The sequence below is a fragment of the Chiloscyllium plagiosum genome, unplaced genomic scaffold (genome assembly GCF_037043375.1).
Source record: "Chiloscyllium plagiosum isolate Xiang-an unplaced genomic scaffold, Cpla_swu_hap1 HiC_scaffold_45, whole genome shotgun sequence".
In the NCBI taxonomy this organism is placed as follows: Eukaryota; Metazoa; Chordata; class Chondrichthyes; order Orectolobiformes; family Hemiscylliidae; genus Chiloscyllium; species Chiloscyllium plagiosum.
In genome coordinates this window covers 63,693,849-63,702,012 of record NW_028270183.1, presented here as the reverse complement: position 1 = coordinate 63,702,012, position 8,164 = coordinate 63,693,849, and the positions used below count along the sequence as shown (strand labels likewise).

The following is an 8,164-nucleotide window of genomic DNA, read 5'->3' as shown; positions in this document are numbered from 1 at the left end:
CGAGCCAGGTAGGACTCGAACCTACAATCTTCTGATCCGAAGTCAGACGCGTTATCCATTACGCCACTGGCCCAAGAGACAAGCTTGCACTTGGCAGAATGTCGATATGTTATGCCATGGACTTTCACGGAATCAGAATTAAAAAGGTGAACAAGCAGCGAAGATAATCACCAACATTGCTTCACTTCGAAGTTTCCAATTTGTGAAGCAGTGCCTTTCACTGGCAAAGGAGAAACATTTGTCCTCAGCTGCCTGCTTCAGGGTCGCCACCTTCTCTGCTGGAATTTTCCATCGTTTTATTCACAGTCACGACGCGATTTCATGATCCATTCCAGTGAAAAAGTGTCATGGTGTCGTCCAAACAAGACTCTGCAGAAACTCAGCGAGAAACCTCTGGTCATTTCGAGCTCTGGATGTGGAATTAGACGATTTGCCTGACACCTTTTATTGGCGCCGCCACTTCACTGAAATTAGCGGCTCAAAACGAGCCGTTGTTTGCATCAGCTTGATTTGTACCTTCCTGCAGTGCATTTGCTAAACAACAGCAGATAGATCCCATCCGGCCCAGCTGACTTATCTATTTTCACACTCTGCAGTATTTCGAATATCTCTTCCTTGTGAACCTCAATCTCTTCTAGTCTAGACGCAAGTATCTCTGTACCTTCCTCCCCAACATTTTCATTTTCTATGGCGAACACTGTCGAAAAATATTTATTTAGTGCTTCCCCTATCTCCTCTGACTCCACACACAACTTCCCAATTATCCTTGATTGTCTCAAATTTAACTCTCGTCATTCTTTTATTCCTGACATACCTATGGAAAGCCTTAGGTTTAACCCTGAACCTATCTGCCAACAACTTCTCACGTCTCCTCCTGGCTCTTCTCAGCTCTCTTTTTAGGTCTCTCCTGATATCGTTGGAACCCTCGAGCGCTCTAACTGAGTTTTCACATTTTGCTTAACATAAGACTTCTTGTTCTTCTTGACCAGGGATTCCACTTCCTTAGTAAACCACGGCTCACGCGTTCTTTTTCTTCCTCCCTGCCTCACAGGTACATACTTATCTAGGACACACAGGAGCTTTTCCTTGAATAAGCTCCACATTTGTAATGTGCTCACCCCCTGCAGTTTCCTACCCCATTCTACGCTTCCTAAATCTTACCTCAATGCAACGTAATTTCCCTTCCATGAGCTGAAACTCTTGCTCCGTGGACTACACCTATCCCTTTCCAACACGAAAGTAAACCTGAGAGAATTGTGATCGCTGTCTCCAAAGTGCTCACCTACTTCCGAATCTAAAACCTGGCCAGGCTCGTTACCCAGTACTAAATCGAAAGTGGCTTCGTCTCTTGAAGGCATGTCTACATACTGTGTCAGGAAGCCCTCCTGCACACACTGGACTAAAACTGACCCTTCTATAGTACTCGTACTGTAGTGTTCCCAGTCAATATTTGGATATTGTCTTGAGTGTTCCAGAGTTTTTCATTGTCCCAGAGTCCAGATGAAGTTTGTATTCCTCACGTACGGGAACGAGAATTCTTTCAATGTCTCAGATCAGTTCCTGTCCCGACAACATCAGAGTCAATGTCGCGTCCTCTACTCGGTCCGATATTTAACGCTTCTTCATTCTCCTCTGATTCAATTTCCCAAAGAGTTTCTCAAGCTTTCCAAAGCTGGAGTCTAAATTATATGGTTTGCTTCCTAAACATTTTTCCAACTGCCAACTGACAATATTTTCACAGTATCTCTTCACAATCCTCTGGCTTGCACCATGTCCATGGATAAGAATCCCGTTTGGTGGAGAGATTCCCGAGGTTGGTGAGTTTCTCTTTGGAACAAAGATGGTTAAGTGGCGATTTCCTGCGGTTGTTTGTAATGATGGGAGAGGGAGCGGTGGGGAATGAGCAATTTGACGAGCAGGAGGAAGTGTTGCCACTGACCCGAGTCAGAGAACAGAGGACAGGGATTAAAGGAATCTAATGAAAAGCAGCACTTCTGCTCAGGACGTTCAATAACAACAGCAGAAACCCGATGTGTCGAGCAGTGCATCTGGAAAGAGAAATAGAGATAACGCTTTAAATATGGAACATTTCTGATGAAAAACTCGAGCTTCCCAAGTCTAATCAAATTACCGGCCTGGTTTGCACAATAGGTTTTCTGAATTTTGAGCAAAAATTGTTCCAGCAAGAAAGCATTCATAACGTAGTCAGTAGGATTCGAACCTACGTGGGGAAACCCCAAAGAATTTCTAATCTATCGCCTTAACCACTCGGCCATGACTACAGACAGCTCAGCAGCCCTGAGCATTGACCAAATCAGCCGTGATCTCATTGAAAGCTCTCGCTGACTTGATGAGCTGAATGCTTCCATCTCCTTTCATACCTTTGCTGTCATTTGTAAGGTGCGAGACACCAATGTAAAAAAAAGAAAAGCACAAAGGTAGGAAAAGATATTTGCTGCCAAACTGAGTCAAAATTATTTATTAACAGGAAAATCACACTTGGCAATTTGCTAGACCTCTTTGCGAACATGACCAGCAGAGGTCAGCAAGGGAGCTATTGATCTGAGTATTTTTGGACCTGAAGCAAACAAAGGTTAGTGACATATTCATTTCTTTTTGTGGCAAACGAAAGGGTCTTTCCTGATGGTTACAATGAAAGAAATGGTTCCCAATAAAATACAGAGATTAAGTCGCATCTAGATATACTTCAATGTGATACGATTCACTTTCAGTCCCTAATTCCCCCAGAGATGGATGGGGTGAGTTACTTTCCTTCACTTCTCAACTCCTCAGCATGGATGTACAGACATGAAACCGCGAGAGATGGAGTTCTTGAATTGGGAACCAGCGACACCGAAGTAACTAGGCAAAAGTGAGCACTGCTGATGCTGGAAACCAGATTTTAGATCAGAGTGATGCTGGAAAAGCACAGCAGATCAGGCAGCATCCGAGAAGCAGGAAAGTCGACGTTTCTGTTGCCAGTCTTGCTGAGTTCCGCAAACAATTTTCGTTTTTGTCTCAGATTTCCAGCCTTCATAATGTTTTGGGGAAAAAACAATGACTTGCTCACATCGGAAAATCGGCAGAATTACTGGTACACCGATATGTTTGCTGAACAATAAAACCATTCCACGATCTGGGCCACGGTGCTGAGAGCACAGAATCCTCACAAGTAAATAACAAGACAAGGCGATCGATACGATCGTATTTGTTGTAAATAAAACACCCTATCTGAACATTTTCGTTGCAGATTATTTTCTACTTGTCTTCTAAGATTTACAAAGTGGGAAAAGGCCATTCCACCCATTGTGCATTGCGGCTAATCAGAGAGCCATCTATTCGAGTCGCAGTTTCCAACTTTGGCCCAAAGTTTGGTCATGGTGTCATGCAGAAACTCAGCGAGTTCACACAGACATTTTTGTGTGTGCAGAATGATTTGCCACATTTAAGGCAAATTCAATGGCATCCGAATGGGTTTCTAGACAGGAAGCGTTCGGAGAGATAAGGAACACATTTTGGCAAATATGGTTCAATTAATTTCGGTTATCTGTTCAGCAGGGACCGGTTCGATAGTAGGGTCTTTATCCGTGCTCGGCAACTTTGATGTGCTCCCGCAGCTGACACCAGTTTTAATGGACCATTTGCAAAAAAATGCACTCTGTTTGTTACGCAGTCAGCGCGTTTGCCTATATTTCTGGTTTTGCTGTCAATGACCATTCGTTTAGCACCTTCCCAACTTTGCTATCAAAGGGTTTGGGTGAAGAATAATACCGCACGGATAATGTTACTCCCCTCAGCTCTCCAACGAATCCAGAAACTGACAGCTTTTCATGTGGAACAGAAGACACACCGAAGCATGCATGCTGCCTTTGCTGCAGTGCAAGCCGATTATGTCATGAACTGCTCAGAGAAACGGCAGCGAGGCAATTCAGGACATACTGGAGAATTAGTGCATTGCCAAGTCACAGGAAGTGCTCAACAAACATAAAACAAAACGGAACAGCAATGAAGTTTACCAATTGCACTCGTGATGAAATTAGGTCAACAATGCGCTGATGTTTCCATCTGATCGAGAGGACCAATCACCAGCCCCCTTCACCAGGACAGGAATGAAGGAAATGAGAGAAATACAAAAAAAACATTTCTCATCGCGGTTGCCAACATTTTCGCCACTGCAACAACAAAAACGACGAGCAGATACAATGCAGAATCTGGTTTCATATCAGCAATGAAATAGTAATATCCATTCACTTTCAGTGAAAACGGTGAACAAAGGAAATTGTCTGAAATATGAATACCCAGTGCAGGCTACTTGGTTCCCCGATTATACTGCTGCACAGACTTTCATATTTAAAGGTACCTTTCAAAAAGAGTGTTTGTGGCTGTCCATATGACAATGGAAATTGTTGCCCTCGTTCTCACTGCCATTATTGATCGTGTTGGGTTTGGCATCCTCACCTTGCATGCGGAAGTTCAGTGTACAATTCTCCGCTGTGAAAAATCGGAGTGCTTTGGAGCAGAAAGATGCGAAGCTCGTGTGCTTCATGGAGATGTTGTTGGAATGTTTTGCGGTGCTGGGAAGTGGGATCCTCACAGTTCTAGGTAACATCCTCAGGGTTGCAGAGCCTGTTGTGAAGCCTACTGTGCTGTGGTGGTTGGAATTGATTTAGTTTCAGTGCCGCTGGGTCCAGTTGTTGGTGTTGCAGATTGGATCCTGATCAATGTGTTTATTGATGGAATCCATGGATGGGTGCCCTGCTTCTAGAAAATCTCCGGCTGCCTTCTGATTGCCATGGTCTATTACTGTTGTGCTGCTCTCGAGGATGCTCTCTGTCTGTACGTATAGCTCCTCGGGAAGCTGGCCGTGGCAATTAGTGACGGCCACACAAACTCTTTGCCAAGAATATGTATCCCACAACTGCATTCCCAGATGTCTGGCACACTAAATTGTCAACTAGGACATGCCATAAAGCAATTGAAACACCATGCTTCCCTTTAATAAAATAAATTTCTGGAAACTGTTAGCCAGACTCCTCTGAACACACGGATTTAGGACAGCACATAAACCAAAACCTCGCTGAGGGAAAGCTCACCAGAAAACAATATCCAATGCCCATCTTGTGCAGGACAAATGTGGTTGTCAAGATTCCACGTAGGGACTGCACGAAACACTATATCGGAGAAACAGTCGGACAACTAGCGAGCTGCAATCATGAACTTCAGCCAGCCCGTATACGCCACGGGCAGATGTTCTTGTAGTTGTATGTAGGGCATTGATTGTTTCTGATTCAGGGGCTTGGACCGTCTGTAGCACTGGTTTATTCCTTGTGTTGTAACTACTGTGAGAACATATGTAAAACTCGATTGCTCATTGAGATGTACATCCAAAATATTAGCCGAGTGAAGGAATTTGGTGTTTTTTCTGGTGCTGTTCCTGTCATGCCCTATGGAACTGGACTTATTGTGTGCTTCCTGACGGTTCGGTGCATGCTTCCGTGATCGTATTTTGGGCAGAAACCTGCGTTTTAGCTTCAATAGCGTGCGTTTGCAAATCTGGTACACCTCCCTGTATTTTGTTATCTCTTATTGTGTGCAATTGCAACACGGCAAATTATTAATTTACATTGGAAGGTGACAAACGAAGGCGTGTGAAATGCCAAGGTATTAGTGACATTTATCACTTGGTTGCATATTACTTTGATTCAGGAGATAAGGATGTAAAACGTGTTTGTGGAGAAATGAGGACCAGTGAGGAAAGAAGTCATCCGCAGGTGCAGTTTACAAGTGCACTCGCAGTCACCACTACGTACAAGAAAAAAATACTACATGTGAGTGATAAAAGATGGCAATAGTTACGGGTGATCTTAGTTTCCCATCTCCCACTCACGGTTCAATGGTAAATAAAAAAGTTTGGATGACAATAATCAGTAAATCATATCTGTCCCAGAGAACAACGCGAGCCATATTTTGGTCATCGATTAGTTTACAGCTGACTTAGTATCTGTCTTTTCTTGGAAACCATCTCCTTTGTTGTGACCATCAGGAAAGATATTACTTTTGACATAAAGAAAATGAATATTATGTCACTAATCTTTGTTTGTTTCATGCCCAAGTACAATCAGACGACCTTGATCAACTCTGTTCGTCATGCTAGCAAAGAAATCTGGAAACATGCCAAGTGTGATTTTTCGCTCAATAACTAATTTTGATTCAGTTTGATTGAAACCACCTCTCCCTAAAGTTGTGCTTTTCTTCTTTTAAAATGGTGTCCGGTATCTTCCAAATGCCGGCAAAGATATGAGAGCAGATGGAAGCAATTTAGCCGATCAAGTCTGCGTCAACATTCAATGAGATCATGGCTGATTTGGTTAATTCTCAACCCCCGTTTTTATCCTCATTTCCGTGATGCTCCATGTCTGTCTATCACAGCCTTGAATACACCTCGCCTTCACAGCCCTCTGTTCTTAGGAAACCCACGGATTTGCTACCCTCTGAAAGAGTGAATATCCTCCTTATCATTTTCTTAAATGTTTGATCCCTTCAGCTGTGAGAACGCACTCTCGTCCCAATTTCTCGGGGGTGTACATCAGAGCAGAATAAGTCCCTGAAGGTAGGTCTGCACTCTCCAGTGCCGCTCCGTGTATTTGAAACATTTTCAGATTTTGACCTCTGATTAAAAATAGTAGAGCTAATTTGCACATCAGATTTGCCAGTGGTGAATTTTTTCATGAAGACTTCAATGAGAGTAATTCTACTGGCAGTGAATAGGGCTAGACAAATTAGATTACTTACAGTGGGGAAACAGGCCCTTCGGGCCAACAAGTCCACACCGCCGCGCCGAAGCACAACCCACCCATACCCCTACATGTACCCCTTACTTAACACTACGGGCAATTTAGCATGGCCAATTCGCCTGACCTGACCTGCATATCTTTGGACTGTGGGAGGAAACCGGAGCACGCGGAGGAAACACACACAGACACGGGGAGAGCGTGCAAACTCCACACAGTCAGTCGCCTGAGGCTGCAATTGAACACGGGTCTCTGGCGCTGTCAGCCAGCAGTGTTAACCACTGTGCCACTGTGCCGCCCTAATGCAAGGACATTTTTCTTTCGCGATCCAGTGCTGTGTTTATTCATCTCTCTGCGCATGAAAATGGATCCTACCCATCCACTTTTTCTCTCATCAATATGTGTGCAATTCAAATTGATGCGGCCATGACGACACGCGTGCAATGCTGTCTTAGTATGTCTTATGTAATGGAAAGTTCCAACCTGAAACACCAGTATTCGCTGTCAGACTCTCTTGCTTTCGAAAGGAGGAGGATGCTGGGGTGCCAAGAAAAGCCAAATCCTGGTGTTTCAGGTTGGAACTTTCCATTACATAAGATATATTAAGACAGCATTGCACCGTGTAGTCATGGCCGCGTGATACAGGTGATGGATTAGAAATCCATTGGGGCTTCCCTCCGCAGGTTCGAATTCTGCTGGTTCAGTTTTCAGTGATGTCATGCTGGATGAGTTTTCACTCACAGTTCAGAAATCTCGTCTCAACAAACAAGACCAGTCAGTTGATTAGACTTAGCAAACTCAAGTTATTAATCAAAAATGCAACACACTTAAAACATTATCTCCGTTTCTCTTTTCACAGTTACTGCCAGACCCATCGAGATTTTGCAGTATTCTTTGAATGTACTGTGCAGAAGTGCTGCTTTTGAATAGATTCCTTTTACCACTGTCCTCCATTGACTAACTCTGGTGAGTGGCAACACTTCCCCCCGCTCGTCGAAGAGCCAATCCCCACCACTCATTTTCCCATCATTATAAATAGCCGCAGGAAATTGCTGACAAACCATCTTTACTCCTAAGCGAAGCTCACCAACATCGCGAATCCCTCCACAAAACGGGTCTTCTCATCCCTGGACATGGTGAAATACAGACGATTGTGAACAGAATTTGGGAAAATATTGTCACTTGTCAGGTGAAAAAATGTTAAGAAGGCAAAACACGTCACCCAGTCTCCAGCTTTGTGAATCTTCAGAAACTCTTAGGGAAAAGGACTCAGAGGAGAATGAAGAAGGGTGAACTGTCAGACTGATCGGAAACAGTCAGGGCAACTTCCCATTCTTTAAGTGGACGGGACATTGATTCTGATGTTCTCAGGA

At 43.9% G+C, this 8,164-nt stretch overlaps 1 non-coding gene across 1 annotated transcript; it reads right to left on the bottom strand.

Moving 5' to 3' along the window:
• trnar-ucg (transfer RNA arginine (anticodon UCG)) lies at positions 1-73 on the bottom strand. Its single transcript has one exon. It is a non-coding gene; the product is annotated as a tRNA-Arg (tRNA).
• Between the last annotated feature and the right edge of the window lie 8,091 nt (positions 74-8,164).